Raw genomic sequence first — 15,112 nt, forward strand, 5'->3', positions numbered from 1 at the left:
TTTGGGGCCTGACTCATGATTTTTGAATGCTTGGGGCTGGTGATGTATGTTATTACTGCTCTCTCTCTCTCATGTGAATGTAGTGTGCTCTTTAATCCTTCACTGTTGTTCTTATGAAAATTTACTGGTCAAAAAATAAAATTGTAAAAAAAACACTATAAAAGTTATTATTGTAAAAGAAAGTCTCAACCTGTTTTATTGTAAAAAGAGTTCTACATTTTTTAAACAGCCAAAAGAAAAATCAAAATCTATTTTACTTTGAATAGGACTCTACACCTGCATGAAGGAGATGTTAGTTGGCAGGTGAAAGACACTATGTCCTTCATTTTTTAAATTATTTTTAAAAAAATTTTGTCCATTCAAAGCGAAGCAAAAAGGTTCTCCCTTGTCACTCAGTGAAATTTCAAGGATTCACCAATGTACAGATTTTCCTTAACCAAAAGTTCTGCATGAGGACAATGATAATATTGTTCTTAAAGGGCCTGGTCCAATGTCCTCTGAAATCAGTCTACACAGGGTATGTCTACACAGCTCTGAAAGCGAGTCTCGCAGCCCTCAGAATAGCGATGTGGATGTTCGGGCTCCGGCTTGGGCTCTGAAGCTCACCCCCGCTGCCTAGATTTCAAAGCCCAAGCGCCAGCCCAAGTCTGAACATTAAGGCAACATCCACACAGCTATTTTTAGCACGCTAGCCTGAGCCTCACTAACATAAGTCTGTTGACCCAAGTTGGGAGGCTGTCTCCCAGCAGCTGTGTAGACATACCCACATTGACTTCTGTGGCCTTTAGATCATTCCGTGGCATGCCTTTCATCTGAACATAATGTGCTGGCTAGTACATTAGTTTCCTCTACTGACTGGGAAGCCAGACATGCTCATATGTGTGAACATGTTGCTTTCAAGGGGGTGGCCTACAGAGGATATAAACCCTAGCACTTCTTCTACTACAGCTCCTTGAGATTCTCCTTGGGTTTTGGAGTTAAAGGTTCTGGCTTCTACACTTAATGTTGCATCTGCACAGATGAGGTGATGACTGTGATGTCTGTAGCTATGAATTAGTTAGGTAAGGATTTTGATGGTCTGGACAAACAATAATTAAGCCCAGCATCGCTTTGCATGGTGGCTAAGTATTATTAGCTGGGTTAACTGAGGTACATGACTTATCCAAGACCACATGGCATGTCAGAGGAAAAGAGCAGAACCCAAAATGCTGTCTCCAACGTGCTAACCATTGGACCCACTCACTCCCAATCATAGGCTGGAGCACCCATGGAAAAGAAATAGTGGGCACAGCTGTTCGGCGGTGCTGCCAATCAGCTGTTTGGGGACGCCGCCAAACAGCTGATAGGCAGCATTGCCAAACAGTTGTTTGGCAGCTCAGAGAGGGGGTTTGGGGGAGGACAGAGAGCAGAGAGTGGCAGGTGGGGGTCTCGGGGAGGGGGCGGAGTGGGGGCGAGAAGAGGCAGAGCAAGGGCAAGACTTTGGGGAAAGGGGTGGACTGTGGGTGGAGCCTCAGGTGGAGTGGGGGTGGAGCACCCCTGGGGAAAAGGAAAAGTCAGCACCTATGCTCCCAATCACAGGGAGCATGTGAGAGCTGAAGGCCACAATTAAAATTCAGCTTGCCACATCACATGAGATAATCTGAATGTTACCCATGTAACCATCAGTGTATAATATTGCCCAGCAAGGACAGTTTCAAAGGGTTGGGAAAGAGTGGGACATAGTCCAAGTCTTAGGCCATGTCTTCACTTACAAGCTTACAGCAGTACAGTTGTACTGATACAGCTGCACCGATGTAAGATCACTCGTGGAGCCGCATTATGCCGACAGGTGAGAGCTCTCCCACCAACATAATAAAACCAGCTCAACGAGCAGCAGTAACTAAGTCAGCAGGAGAGTATGGTTTTTTTCACATCCCTGAGCAACAAAAGATATGCCAGCATAGGTGCTAGTGTAGACATGGCTCTAAGTGTGTGCTGAATGCCAGAAAGAAAAGCAAGGGTAATTGCAGTATCTCTAAACACTGCTACAAACTCAGTGCTCAGACTCCTGTAGCCTCCACAATGCCAGTCTAATGTAATTCTAGAGGGAATGTATTGCATGGAGGTGGTGTCCGTTTATTCAGTCACTACCCTGCCCCTACCTGGAGGCTCCTGCTCAAACTCTCCTTGTGAGACTCCCACTGCTCCACCTAATGAAGCTCACACACGCTCTCCCTTCTTTCCTTCCAGCCATTCTCACTCCTACCACATTCTTCCTGCTTAAATAAAGGAAAATGTACAGTCTATTGCCACTTTTCCAAACCCCAATGCCTTGATTACTGAGCTGGGTAAAAGCTTGGCTTACATATCCCTAACAGGGGCCCTGATTCTATATCCTGCATGCTGTGGCCTATACACAGGAAGTAGTAGAATGGAAGCTGAGGAAAGATGGTGGGAGTGTTTGCAAGAGCAACAGAGAGCTCTCCATTACTGCGGTCTTTTTAATCTGTGTAACTGTATGAGGGGGGATTTGATAGCAGCCTTCAACTACCTGAAGGGGGGTTCCAAAGAGGATGGAGCTCAGCTGTTCTCAGTGATGGCAGATGACAGAACAAGGAGCAATGGTCTCAAGTTGCAGTGGGGGAGGTCCAGGTTGGATATTAGGAAACACTATTTCACTAGGAGGGTGGTGAAGCACTGGAATGCGTTACCTAGGGAGGTGGTGGAGTCTCCTTCCTTGGAGGTTTTTAAGGCCCGGCTTGACAAAGCCCTGGCTGGGATGATTTAGTTGGGAATTGGTCCTGCTTTGAGCAGGGGGTTGGACTAGATGACCTCTTGAGGTCCCTTCCAACCCTGATATTCTATGATTCTATGTGGCTTGTTAACAAAAGTGAACTAGAAGGCAATGGGCTGAAAGGGGCTCAGGAACTAGGGTGACCAGATGTCCTGATTTTATAGGGATAGTCCCGGTTTTTGGGTCTTTTTCTTACATAGGCTCCTATTACCCCCCACCCCCGTCCCGATTTTTCACACTTGCTGTCTGGTCACTCTATCAGGAACACCAAAGTAGTGAGTTTTAAAATTTTTGTCTGTGCTCTACTGTTTATCAGAAAAGTCAGCCATGACACAATCAGCCATTTTGCAGTTCTGCTGAAGTTGAACAGTGGGTAAATTATATTGACTCAGTGAATCAGTTTTTCTTTGCAAATCACAGTCCTGAAGACAAACAGGGGCTGGTGTTGTGAGCTCTTTAAGCAACTGCACATACAAGATACTTAAACATCTGACAGGGCCTCATTTGGGAAAATGTATGCTGAGGCTGTTGCAATAGCAGGAGCAGTATTGTATTTAAAGTTAAACTGCTCATTTTGGAAGAGAAGTGACTTTGTAATCATAATCTAAACCATAAAGAATCATTTGATGGCTGAAATTCACAGAATGTTGTGAATCTGGAGTAAGTGTAAATGGGCCACATTCAGAAGTGATATAAATGGTGGTGTTTGATTAAACACTGATAAGGGGACTTAACTTAAAGACTGAGGGAGTAGAAGGACAGGTTTGCATCAGGCAAAATTCCTAATGGAAAGGTATATAAAAAAGCAGTAAAGAGTTAAACCAGGGATAATCTCAGTGATTGCTAGAGTTGGCCAGGAAACCAAAATTCAGTTCTGAGAATATTTTCAAGTTTTTAGAAATATTTTTTATTCTGAATCAGGACAAAAAGCCAAAAACTCAAAAATTTTGTGTAGAACTGAAATTCTGCAATATTTTGTATCGGAAAAACGGAAATGTGTTTTTTCAGAAACAAAATATACTCCCCAGGATTCCCGGCAGCCTGCCTGTATTGAAAACTGTGTTGCAATTATAGGTTGTCACTTTAATTTGCAAGAGGTTTCCAGGTCCTGCATGCAGGCTAGGGGACTCTGTAGGAAAGCATGCAATCAGAGTCAGTCCGCTAAGAGGTAACTACAACAAAGTGAGGTGAGTTGTGCCTCTCTGCCTTAGGGAGCATCCTGCTTTCTCGCTCTGTTTTTTGTTTTGTTTTGTTTTTTAATTCCTGTGTGTTAAAGTTCATAAGAACGGCTGTACTGGGTCAGACCAAAGTCTATAAACTGCTATAGCAGTTTTCAGGTATCTAAAAGGGTGTCATAAGGAGGAGGGAGAAAACTTGTTCACCTTAGCCTCTGAGGATAGAACAAGAAGCAATGGGCTTAAACTGCAGCAAGGGAGGTCTAGGTTGGACATTAGGAAAAAGTTCCTAACTGTCAGGGTGGTTAAACACTGGAATAAACTGCCTAGGGAGGTTGTGGAATCTCCATCTCTGGAGATATTTAAGAGTAGGTTAGATAAATGTCTATCAGGGATGGTCTAGACAGTATTTGGTCCTGCCATGCGGGCAGGGGACTGGACTCGATGACCTCTCGAGGTCCCTTCCAGTCCTAGAATCTATGAATCTATGAATCTATCTAGCCCAGTATCCTGTCTTCTGACAGTGGCCGGTGCCAGTTCTGGATTTCAAGAAATAAAGCATTGCTTTTTTTCAATTTTCCAGCAAGAATATTTTATGTTTTTCTAACTTCCCTGTTTGAATGCTATGAACATAAACTGCCTAGCAGGCTGCAGCAGAGCCTCGGACCGTGAAAGCCCAGGCAGCTGTTGACTGAGGCTGATGTGATTCTTGTCAATTTCCCAGCTGCCCACTACTGACTAGCAGGGGTGATGCTGACCAGACTCATGTTGTCAAGTTAACCTTCCTGGGGCCCACTGAAAGTTCATCAAAATTGAACCATTTCCACTAAACGTTTTGTTTTAGTCAGCAAATTCTGACTAAAAATGTTTCATTGGAATGTTTCCTATCAGCTCTGCTTATTACCTCCACACAGCACTACCCAGCAACACATGGGTGTTGATAAAGAGATATCACATATATACACATAGATATATATAACACATATATTGATATTTTTAGAAAGCATTTGAAAGAATGAAAAAAATCGAGCACAATTCCATTAGAATCTGTCACATTCCCTTTTATCATGCAAGCAACTCCCTCATCTCTAACAATGCTTCTTTGGAAGCATACGCTACAGACAAACTGGGACCATCTCCCCCTGAATACTGAGTGCAAACATGGTTTTTATCCAAAAAGGAAAACTCAACTAACAGACAAAGCTCCAGATCCTCAAATGGTTGAGTTAGGCACCTAAATTCCTTTGAGGATCTGGGCCTTGCTGTCTAAACATGGAATCATTCAGAGGGAGAGACATGGAAGAAAGGCACTTTTCGGAAACAGACCGGACTCTTTTCACATTACTGACAGAGATGCAGGAGTGATCTGCAAGCAGGAAGGGCAAATTCAGGGAACTGTACTAAACATCACCCAATAACATGTCAGATCAGATTAGCATCACCCAAGAGAGATTTGTGAGTGATGTACCCTCCGGCTCAACAGAAAATGACTCAAGTCAATGTAGCGGCATTACTATGATATTTAGTACTGAGACTTTAGTTAGTTATATTAACTGTCACAGAGCCAGAAGAAATGGAAGTAAAATATAATTGCATGCTGCCCTGGCTATCAATTAACACTATTGTTCATTTTAATTCAGTGAAATTATTGCTTTTCAAGAGTCACTTAAGAGTGACCCCATAAACAAAACATTTTATTAAAAAGTAATTTCTCTGGGCCTATTTCTAGCATCTCACAGCAACTGGTACATGCTGAGAATGACCTTTTTGCTTAGAACAATTTCCTAATGAGTGCTCCCCATGCATCCTCCCTCTTCTCCTTCCAACAATTCCTGAAGAGTCACCTGCTCCATGAAATATTTTGGCTTTAAAGCCCACAGGTCAGTCTGTGCTGGTTCTGTAACCTATTGTCCTGGAGTTGTGCTTTTAGGCTGGGACAGAATCTGTTATTTGTTTGGCACATTGTAATATAGCGCTGGGATCATCTTCATGATCAAATAAATAGTAATGTACATCATGACTGAGTGAGTACCAAACAGTGGAACTTTCCCAAGGTCAGACACTGACTCAGCAGCAGAAGCAAAAATAAATCTAAGAACTTCTAACTTTCAGTTCAACCACAACACCTTGTACCCTTGCCTCCTGTATTCACTGGTTAATACACAGAAAGCTTAAATGTAGTTCAGTATAAGGTCTCTCCTGTCAGAGACAATGTTTAACTGAATGTGAACCAATTTCAAAAATATTGTCTCTCTGACCACTACCTGTTCTTTCAGAGCCTGATTGCATGCTCATTAAGTCAATGGAAGTCTTTCTATTGATTTTAGTGGGAGTAGGACTGGATCCTAAGTGAATGTTCTTGGGTTTTAAATAAAAGTAAAAAATGTCAGTTTCATATATGTATCTCCCTCCTGCAGGATGATAAGGAGTTAAGTTGCAGTACACTGACATTGAGTTTATAATTATGACTTGCCTCATCTTATGTAGAATACACAGCAGCTCTGGAACTAATTGTTCAATGAAGCAGAGATTTTAAAGACTATACTGTACCTGTTGTACATATTGGGCTAGAGACAGTCTATCCCTTTTCAACTTGATAGTGCCTTGTTTTGTGATGGCCAGTTGGGAATAGAAAAGAGGGATTGATTTGATGAATCCCAAATGTGTATTCTTTAAATGGGAAAAGAGAGTTCTCCATTTTTCCTATGTACATTATGCATGACTTATTTAAATTGTCATTCCTAGTGCATGTAAAAAGATGAATGTGTAACCCAGAGGAAATGGAGCATTATAGAAATCTCGCATGATACTTGGCATAAGTGTATTGCATCAATATTTTCAAATGATTAGGATCTGATTGTCAGTCAAGATATGACTGTTTTCAGCACTTCAAACACTGAGGTCTACTATTACAGACCACTATTAATGGAATTTATTACTCTCAATGTGAACTTTCAGCTCTTAAAAACACTGAGAAAAGTAAAAGGAATAGAAATAGTCTCAAGTAAATGGAAAATAAATTCTTAAAAATATTTAGAAGTGGAACATTCTAGTTTTTTTAGACTCATTTTAGATCAGATTTGTAAGAGGTGTGTAAGGTGTAGGTAAAATATTTGCTATTATTTCATTATTATTACTGTCTCAAAATCTGATGTGTTATGAATTTTTCTGTAAGTGTATTACTCAGCTAGGTGTCATTTCAGGAAAGTATTCCTATTCCAGACAGGACATTAAGTATATTTTTAAATCCCATTGAAGTGTCTGGGTCTTAAGCATGTGCTTAATTGCTTTCCCAAATCAGGACCATAGGGCTTTATTGTGTCTAATGCACAACCCCACTTGTATTTTTATTTCTCTCTTTATTTCTATTTATTTTACTAAATAAAGCCCCCAACCCAGTCTCTGGGCTCCCTGGATAATTGTTCAAAATATTCAATTATACAGATAAATGAATGGATTATCTCAGCCACTCCCTAGACAACAGTACCCTGGCCACAGCCAAAAGGAACTAAAATTATAAGCCCTCACTTGCCTCACAAATCTCCCCCTTCTCAAAAGCCAGGGAGAAAAGACAGGGCTTTGCAGTGTGCCCTGAAGGTCAACAAACTAAGACTCTTTTGGAACCAGGGAAGAGGAGTGAATTCCAAAGGCAAGGGCCCCTCGTGGAGAACAGCAAGAGGGCTCCCACTCCAGGGCCCTAACTGAGCAATATGGCAGTGGGGGACTGAAGATATGCACTGTCTCAGGAACACCAAGAGGCATTAGGCCTGAAGCAGACACAATGCCTCCCAGAAAACCCAATCCTGCCAGGGGCTGAGAGCCCACTAGCCAGCAGGAGTTAATTACACTGAGTCCCTTGCCAGGTGAGGCCTAAAGCTGTAGGGAATGCAGTGGCAATACAGCTGCTACCCCACCCTGGAAGAGGGTGCAGTGTCCATGCCCTTATGCACATGGCCAGCTCTCTTAGAGAGTACAGGTGTAAGGCCCTGGCCCCGCCTTTCTTCCCTGTCCACTCTGGTGCTGGCAGTGGTCCTAGTCTCGCATAGGCCCAAATCCTGAGCTGTGGCCAGGGTTTAAAGCTAGCTTTAACCACCGTGGTGCCCCCTAGTCATTATTGATGACTAGCTATGCACAAGGCCAGTCCCCAAGAGTAAACTGGAGCAGCTTGATGACTCCTATGGCTAGCACCAGCTGCCAATAGTGCAGGGAAGCCTCACCCATTTTCCCTTTTTTCCAGTTGTGTGCCCACCCTTCTGGTGGGCAGGAGAGAGGACAGCATAGGAGGTGGCTCTATGCAACTGAATGTCAGGAATCAGGGCCTGCAACAGACCCAGTCTTCTGTTACCAGATTTGCCCGTTACTTTGGGGTACGCTCATTTATTAGGGTTACTCTTCTGGGGGGAGGGGTTCTGTAATTCTGTCAATGTACTGCTTGTGTCATTTGTGTTCTCATACGGAGCTCTACTTCTCCCATCTGCAAGTTCCCTCCCAATGGAGCTATCCTGCAGGACCTAGGTTCCCCAGGGCTGGGTTCTTCCAGCCCTAGAATCAGACGAATACGCACATTAACAGAGCGCGTCTGAGAGGACCGGGTCAATCAGCACTCACAAGCTGACCCCTTATATGTCCGTGGACTCAGCAGGCTGGGTCGAGCAGCACTTCCAAGCTGCCACCTTCCTATGCAACAGGTTCAGCATGTCCCTATCCCCACTTTCACGTTACAATTGTTCTGGTAGTAACCCATTTGATGAGCAAACCCCACAGGATTTTTGGCTGCTACAGGGATCTTTAGCTTAGGTAAGAGGAGCATTGCTGCAGAGCAAATGTGGAAACCAAAAACACACACACATAGAGAGAGAGAGAGAGAGAGAGGAAAGCAACCAGCTTAACCATAAAAGTTATTTATTGCCAGGTAATAACCATACAAGGGGAGCCAAACAAACAAAACAGTTACAATATTAAATCTAGCTTAAATTTGATTACAAAAATCAGGTTTAGAAAACTATACCTGATCATACAAGTCAGGGTTAGAAAAAACTCAGAGTAGAAAAAAAAACAGATAGAGTTGGGTTCTCACCACTCCGTAAAGCTTGAACCAGTCGGGGGTCCCAAGTGGTGGTGGTAGCTGAGGGTCTGGAGTGCTGGAGACAGGCAGTGCCCCCAGCACGATCATCAGGAGAAGATGAAGTCCCAATGGAACTGATGCAGATTTTGGATCCAGGCATCAGAGCACTTACTTGAGCATGGGTAGGGTTTTTTTTATAGGGAAACAACAATGGTTCAAGGGAGAACACTAGATTTGTTTATGGGTAAACTGATGGCTCAAGGGAATATACCAAAGTTGTTTTGTTCAGGCTAGACCAGGGTTCTCAAACTCAAATCACCATGCGGGCCACATGAGGACTAGTATATTGGCCCGAGGGCTGCATCACTGACACCTTTTCATATAAAGGTACAAAAGCCCCCCACCCCCGCTGCCCCTGGCCCCGCCACCACTCCACCCCTTCCATGAGGCCTTGCCCCTGCCCGCCTCTTCCCACCCCTTCCCCGCCTGCATTCCAATCCCTTCCCCAAAATCCCCACCCCAACTCCGCCCCTCCCTGCCCTTATTCCAACCCATTCCCCAAATCCCCGCCCCTGCCCCGCCTCTTCCCCGAGCGCGCAGCTCCCCGCTCCTCCCCCCCACTCCTGGAAAGTGCTAAGCACTGCCAAACAGCTGTTTGGTGGCGGGTAGCGCCTGGAGGTAGGCAGAGGAGCGGGGACATGGTGCGCTGGGGGGGAGGGGGAGCGGGGGGGAAGGGGAGCTTGGCGGGCAGCAGTAAATAACTCCGGGGGGGCGGGGGGAGCTTGGCGGGCCACAGTAAATAACTCTGCGGGCTGTGTGTTTGAGACCCCTGGGCTAGACAATAGGAGCTGATCATTCCTGGCTATGGGCGGTGTTTCTTCCAGGGAGCTCACAATGCAATTAGGCAGCTTCAGTATTTTGGATACCAATAAAGGATTTATTACTAGAATTAGTCTGATAACTACTGAGATGGGTGTGTGCAGGCGTGGGTTCATTAACATCTGGAGCAGAGATCCCCCAGGATGCAGTGCTTCCCTGCTTTTCTGGTCCCAGAGTTCAGTGCGGTTCTTGCCTTGGAATCTCTGTTATCCATTCTGTATGCTAATGGAGATGCCTCCCTGTCCCATCTCCGATGCAAATGGGGCTAGGGGAGTTTCCTTAATCCTGTCACCCTTGTCAGGAGGGGTATAGGTGTGTGTTCCACTGCCTTTTCATTGCTTTTTGTAAGTCTTTCTTCTGATCGGTTTTGGTTCAAGCAGAGGCTGAGGGTCCTTCAAGAGTCAAACAGGCTGGATACTGCATCCTGGTTCCCCAAGAACACAGAACTGACAGGTAACACTTCAGGCAACCTAACAAGCACAGCTGCCTGTTGTTGACTGCATGACTAGCTACCATTTGATTGGTGGGAAGAGTCAGCAGACCAGCTCCTAAGCCCAGCAGCAGCAGTTTGGTGGCTGCTCAAAGCATTTGCCTATGGCTATGATAGTTCCTGTGCCTGCTTGTTCCCAGCCTTGCCCTTGCACCCGGCCTTGGACCCAGCCTTGCCTCACTCTAGGTAACCCAGCTCTGTTCCTTGGCTCTGGCTCTGACCTTGGGGCTCCTATTCCTTGCTACTGACTCCCACTCTAACCGCTGGGCATGACTCCTGCTCTAACCAGTATCTGCAACCACCCATGTCCCAGTCTCTAATACTGAAGGATCCCTCTTGTAGTGGAGAGACGCTCCCATGGCTAGCTATGCTGGTTTTAGAGCTGCTTTGTGCCGGTGCTATAGCACAAAGCAACCAGAGTGCAGAATCTGCCTCGCAGTCTCTGCACTCAGGAGAACACAACTGTCAAATTCTGCCCATCCCCTGCATGGGTAAACAAGAAAGGGTTCCCTGTGCTTTTTTCCTCTTTGTGAATGTGCACAGAGCTGGGCACAATCATGCCCATGTTTTACAAAAATTATTGCTTATTAAATAAAGTGGGCCAAATTCTCAGCTGCTGTAGATTGTCCTGGCTGCACTGAAGTCAATGGAGCTATACTGATATACATTAGCTGGGGATCTGACCCTGTATTTTTATATGGAGTGTGTCATTTAAACTATGGTTTGGCAACAAATCAAGTTTCGAAGCTTCATTTATTTTCCAGTGAAAATCTTGGTGAAATAAAGCACATTTGTAATGCTATATCAAATTTTTTGCTGTAAAATTTAAGGAAATTTAACAACTACAGGTCCCACTGATCAATACCAAATTTCTGAGAGAAAGCAAGGCAAACAGTGCCCTCTATAGATAAAACTGTGATCATTACAGCTCTCCCTCTGCCTGTCAGAAAATAACGCTGCTACTGCAACTCCACAGAAGCTGCAAAATGCTGAAATAATAATAAATTAATTAATAAAAAGACTGATGTTTTGGAAGAACTAATTCTTTGCTCATTTATTTCCCTACATTACTATTGTTCAGTGATATAATGAAAATCCATTACTGTACATTTCTAGGCTTGTATTTTTAAAAGCTTTAAATAATGGTGTGTCTAATCCTATTTTGTTTAGACTAAACTCGTCTTTGTAATCAATAGGCTGACCCACTTATTATTATTAATTTGTTTCTATTGACATCTTCAATGCACTGTCCAAACTTAGATTGTAAGCTCATCAGGGCAGGGACTGTCACTTTGAGTGTCTGTACATTCCCTGGCACAATCGGCCCCCAATCCATGATGGGGTCTCCTAGGCAAAACCACAATACAAATAATAAATAATAATAAAAATAGGCATAATCCCTGCTCTGAGGTGCTTACAATGACTAGCTGCAGTACATAGAATGAATTGTAAGAATAGAGCCTGATTCGGGAGGTAATAAGTGTTTTTATGTTATCTGGTCTTTGTTTAAATGTATATAAAAAGTATATTTAACTAAGAAAAGACCAAATCCACATGAGCTTCAGATGTGTAGGTGTGTGTTTATTTTATGGGGTATTTTGCAATGAAAGGTTCAACCAGCAGATCAGTTCAGGAGAAAATATTTAAAATGTCAATGTTTTTTCACTATGTCTTTACTGGTTTTAAAACAAAAAATGTAAGCAGCAAAAAAAGCTCATAAAAAAAATAAAATAGTATAATGTAATAAAATAACAGCCAAGCAACGTTTATTTTGCTAAAACAAAATCCTTGATTGTGACCCCATTCTCGTTCAACACCCATCCCTAGAACTCTCACTCACATCTGTGTTTTGTTTACATAAAAGTAAATTCCTCCCATGGTACAGGAAATCCCTCGATTGTCATTAATCCTATAATTGAGTGCTCCTATCATTGCAGTTTCTGGCATAGCAGTTTAGCAGACTTTTCAAATTGGGACACAAGCTTTCCCCTCTTCTGAGGATCAGTCTCTTTGCACAACCAAAGACAATTGCGGTCTGTTTATTAAAAGATTTAGATGTCTCATGCATAAATGAGATTTCATATAGGGCTCAGTTCTGCCTTAAAGGCACAGACCTGTGCTGGGGACACTCCACAGCCACGGTGGCCAAGGAGGAGCACTGGCACACAGAATGCTTCCTGGCGTTCTCTGGGCTGCTGGGAAAGCATGCACACTGCTACACCTCTTTATATGGTGCATCATACTTTACCCTGTACATTGGGCCTGTTTCATAGCCCAGTGGAGTCTGTGTATTGCTGAGAGAATATAAAAGGCATAGTCCCTGTGCTTCCCTTAGCAACTATGCCTGACCTTCAAGTGGGCCATGAATCTGTGCAAGGGAAAGCCTGGTTCTTTCCCCTACAGCCGTGCACCTGCACTAACACAATTGTTGTGTGTGACTCCAGCGGGTACTCCAGAGCTTTCTTCTTGGGGAGAAAGTGGAGAAGGAGTGCATCTAGTTATGGCACCAAACATAAACAGCACTGGCCAGAATTTGTAAAGGGCTCAGCATCTAGCAGTTGTTGTTGTTCGCAGTGGGTGTTGCTTAGAGCTGAGCTTTATTCAAAATCTGGCCTCAAATATATAAATACAGTGAGATTTCATAAAGCCACATAAAGTTAATAAAAATTACCTATTAAACCTAATACATACATTCAATCTATCTAAGATGTATATGGGACCCATCACACACTTCAATGTCTTTTAGCCCCACAGCACCCCTGTGAAGCAGGGCAGTGCTCTTATCCCCATTTTACAGATGGGGAACTGAGGCACAGCGTGACTAAGTGACTTGTTCAAGGAGACATAGGAAGTCTGTGGCAGAGCAGAGGCTTGAACCTAAGTCTCCTAAGTCCTAGGCTAGTGCCCTAACCATTGGACATCCCTCTCTCCTTTAATGTACCTAGACGTCAAGCAATTGAGTGGTCTCAAAATTCTCTTATCAATTGTCTGCAATACCCAGCAAACATAAGCTAATTCCTTCTCACTTTTGCCCCCAGCCCTACCCCAACAAAGTCAAACAGTAAAACTACACTGGCAAAGTTCAACTGCCAACCCAGACAATATTACAAGTCTGTGGCCTGGTCCTTAACCCTGATGGCAGTCCCACTGATTTAAGGACTACTCACACAAGTAAGGGTTTGCAGGATCAGGCCCATGCTGTTCAATTCCTTAAAACAGTATGAAAAGTATCCCTTTTCCTGTGTCATACACTAGCATATGTACAATATTTGCAATACAGTATATGAAGAATATTTATTTCTCATGTATGTGTCTTGCAGAATTAAACTCCCCAACCCAGCTACTTCAGATCTGACCAAGAAGATAGCTCCTGCAAGGTAAATATGTAGATAAAGAATATTTTAACTTGTGAGTTTCCATAGATTTGTGTTTGTTGATAATGTGGCATGTTACCATTTTGCAAATAGTGTACAGAAATCAACGTAAGCAGGGAGAGCAGGGCTGGCCTTGGGTTTTCGACAGGGCATTATATTGTGTGTGGTCCATATGGACTAAGCACACTACTCTGGGCCTCCTTCCAAGAAGAAGCTCAAGTAAAGTTCCCTAATGCAGCTTGGACCATTGCAGTATAAGCATCTCTTCATACCATCAGTATTCCTTAACCTTGAGCTGGAGTGACCACCTTTAGGAGTGAGACAAACAGTATATCAGCCTGCAAACTCATCAGTCCCTGGCCTCTTTGCTGAGATTGTCCAGGGATGCCAGTTGATGCCAACTGTGGTGGTTTTTGTTCTTTGGACACTTCTCTGCTAAGAACTAGACTAAGACCTATCATCTAACTTCACAGATGGTACTGAACAGTCACTATCTACCAGCCTTGACCAGCTTTTAGCCGAGAAAAGAACATCCATTACTACTCCCCCAATCCATTCAGTATCCTGTGTTTTAATGTTGTTATATTTAATAAACCCTCCTTGCTTGTGTAGGTTCTTGTTGAAATGTTGCTTATTTCTATTGGTTGTAGCAAGCCCCAAGGCATCATAAGGTTTCCCTCTGTTCCACACACACTAAATAAAGAGAAAAGAAAAAGAATGTATGGTATAAGAGACAAGCTAGTTTAGCTCCCCAGTCCTATGACTTCCAAAAATTCTCCGTCAAGGAACTGTAAAACTTGAAATAATTTCCTGATTCAGGCGCTGAATCAGAAAGATACTTAAGTCTGTGCCTAATGTTAAACCTCTGACTTGTCATTCAAGTCAATGAATACTTACTATGCTTAAAGTTAGGCACATGCTTAATCTTTACTTACCTAAAGAATTTAAAATATTCTGCCTCTTCCCTGTAATCAAACCTTCCAGAGGCAGCACTGCCCCCTTTCAGAAGCAGAGGGGTGGGAAGACACCACAGCCATTGGTACCCACAAGAATGTTATAGATAGATCATAGATCAGATAGTAAATGGGGGTGAATTTGCTGTCCTCAGCCGAAAGAAAAATGTTCTTAATTTGTATGGAAAAAAAATATAAACATAGACACAACTAATCTTTTTCCTGTAATCACATTAAAGACATGGGTGAACCAAGGGACAAATGATATCAGTCATCTTAGATAAATGCATCACTAGCAGTCTGCTCAGCACGCAGGTGGGAATGTGTTACCATTACCGGTTCTGGAAGTATATAGGAATAACATCAGTCATGCATTGCTGGATAAAAGCCAAACTTTGGCTCA

This window comes from Terrapene carolina, unplaced genomic scaffold (genome assembly GCF_002925995.2).
Source record: "Terrapene carolina triunguis isolate 2854851 unplaced genomic scaffold, T_m_triunguis-2.0 Scaffold31, whole genome shotgun sequence".
NCBI lineage: Eukaryota > Metazoa > Chordata > Testudines > Emydidae > Terrapene > Terrapene triunguis.